We start from the raw sequence: 2,317 nt of genomic DNA, 5'->3' as shown, positions 1-2,317 counted from the left end.
AGGAGAAGCTTTTTTTTTTTTTCATTCATGAGATATTTATTAAAATAACACATTTAGGGAAAAAAATCAATCCAACTGTATACATCATTACTGAAAACTGTATACCATCATACAAACAAGGATTTCATTTTGGGAAATCGATTCCTAATTTATGGCAAGTTTTACTTTCAGAAATAAAACCACAAAACAACATAATCTAATTCAATCTTAAAGGCTGGCGCGCTGAGCAAGTAATGTTCTTATTCTTTGTAGGAGCTCCTTCTTTACACTGTCAGGTACCAGGGCTCTGCCTTTTGGTGTGATTTCAGCCACCAAGTCATCGACAGTAACGTGTTCTAGTCCTTTTTCTTTAATTACCTCTTTACAGTGTGTCTTCAACTGATGCAATTAATTTAGCCACATCCAATTAATTTAGCTCTCAGCAACTCTTCGAGGAGTTCTCTTTCTCCAGTTTCTATCAACTTGTGGTTAATTGCTGCTCTCATCTGCGCATCTTTGTTCATCTTGCTAACCACCATCACCGCGGGAAAGGGCCGTCCCTTCCCAGCGACGAAATGACCCTTGCGCTGATGACCGTTACCTACAACATTCTTCGGCTGCCCGGACCTAGACCCCAGGAGAAGCTTTAAGATTAAAGAAAATATGAGGGAAAGGGGAAAGGGCTTGTTGACTGTGGCTGGAATGAGGTCAAGAGTATAGGTAATGTACACATAAACAAAAATTTTTTTTTTTAAAGTCCAAAAGTATTGACAAGGTTGGGGGTTACAGGCCTGGTCCAGACCCTTGGGTTAGCTGTCTGCTCCTGCTGTCATTTTCTTCTCGTCTTTGCTTGGTGGTGCTTGTCCGTTGAAGCTGGGTGTCAGAAACAGGGGTTGAAGTCCATGCAGGTGGAGGGAGCTTTTTTATTTTTATTTTTTTAATATATTTATTTATTTATTTATTTCATTTTTGGCTGCGTTGGGTCTTCATTGCTGCATGTGGGCTTTCTCTAGTTGCGGCGAGCCGGGGCTAATCTTCGTTGAGGTGCGCAGGCTTCTCATTGCGGCGGCTTCTCTTGTTGTGGAGCGCAGGCTCTAAGCGCGTGGGCTTCAGTAGTTGTGGCACGTGGGCTCAGTAGTTGTGGCGCACGGGCTTAGTTGCTCCGCGGCATGTGGGATCTTCCTGGACCAAGGATCGAAGCCGTGTCCCCTGCATTGGCAGGTGATTCTTAACCACTGGAGAGGGGACTTTTTTAAATGAGAGATGTGAATCCACAAGTCTACGCCTTTTAGTTTGGCAGCGCATGGATTAGTTAATAATACCAGATAAGGTCCTTTCCAACATGGCTGCAAAGAATCTTTTATTTGATGTCTTTTCCAATAGACAAAATCTCCAGGTTATAATCCATGATCCTTAAGGTCTTTGACTCCTGAGAACTCACTGTGAAAGAAATTACCTACCAACTTTTCATTTCCTTTAAGTGCCTTAATAAGACCCTGACAATAATGTAATATACCTCCCTTGAGTAAGGTTGGTTCATATATTCCCTCATGCAGTCACATAAGCCATCCTGCTATAATTTCAAAAGGAGACAGCTGATGTTTACCAAGAGGTGAAGATCTAAGGTTTAGAAGCACTAGCAGAAGAGCTTTTGGCCATTAGAGATTAAATGCTTCCGAAAGTTTTGCCAACTGAGTTTTTTATTTTTTAATTAATTAATTTATTTATTTATTTTTGGCTGTGTTGGGTCTTCGTTTCTGTGCGAGGGCTTTCTCTAGTTGCGGCAAGCGGGGGCCACTCTTCATCGCGGTGCGCGGACCTCACTATCGCGGCCTCTCTTGTTGCGGAGCACAGGCTCCAGACGCGCAGGCTCAGTAGTTGTGGCTCACGGGCCTAATTGCTCCGCGGCATGTGGGATCTTTCCAGACCAGGGCTCGAACCCGTGTCCCCTGCATTGGCAGGCAGATTCTTAACCACTGCGCCACCAAGGAAGCCCACCAATTGAGCTTTGATAGTGCTGTTATTTCTTTCTACCAGTCCTGAAGACTGGGGATGATAAGTGCAGTGAAAATGCTGCATTATTGGCCAAATGTTACAAATAGATTTAATTATTTGTCTGGTAAAGTGAGTTCCCCGGTCACTATGTAACTTGGAAGGAATTCCCCAACAGGAATTATCCTTTCCAATAACAATTTACCCACTGTTAAAGCCATTGCTCTCCTGCAGGGAAAAGCTTCAATCTAGTGTAAAAACTTGCAGATCATAACGAAGATATATTTATATCCTTGAGAAGGTGACATTTGGACAAAGTCCAATTGTCATACCTCAAAGGGTCCCT

At 43.0% G+C, this 2,317-nt stretch overlaps 1 pseudogene; it reads right to left on the bottom strand.

Annotated features, from left to right (window-relative positions):
- Positions 1-207: 207 nt before the first annotated feature.
- Positions 208-608, bottom strand: LOC133098217 (transcription and mRNA export factor ENY2-like; annotated as a pseudogene).
- Positions 609-2,317: the final 1,709 nt, after the last annotated feature.

This window comes from Eubalaena glacialis, chromosome 9, assembly GCF_028564815.1.
Source record: "Eubalaena glacialis isolate mEubGla1 chromosome 9, mEubGla1.1.hap2.+ XY, whole genome shotgun sequence".
NCBI classification, from domain to species: Eukaryota; Metazoa; Chordata; class Mammalia; order Artiodactyla; family Balaenidae; genus Eubalaena; species Eubalaena glacialis.
The sequence above is the reverse complement of the archived record's forward strand: the minus strand, read 5'-3'. Positions and strand labels throughout refer to the sequence as shown.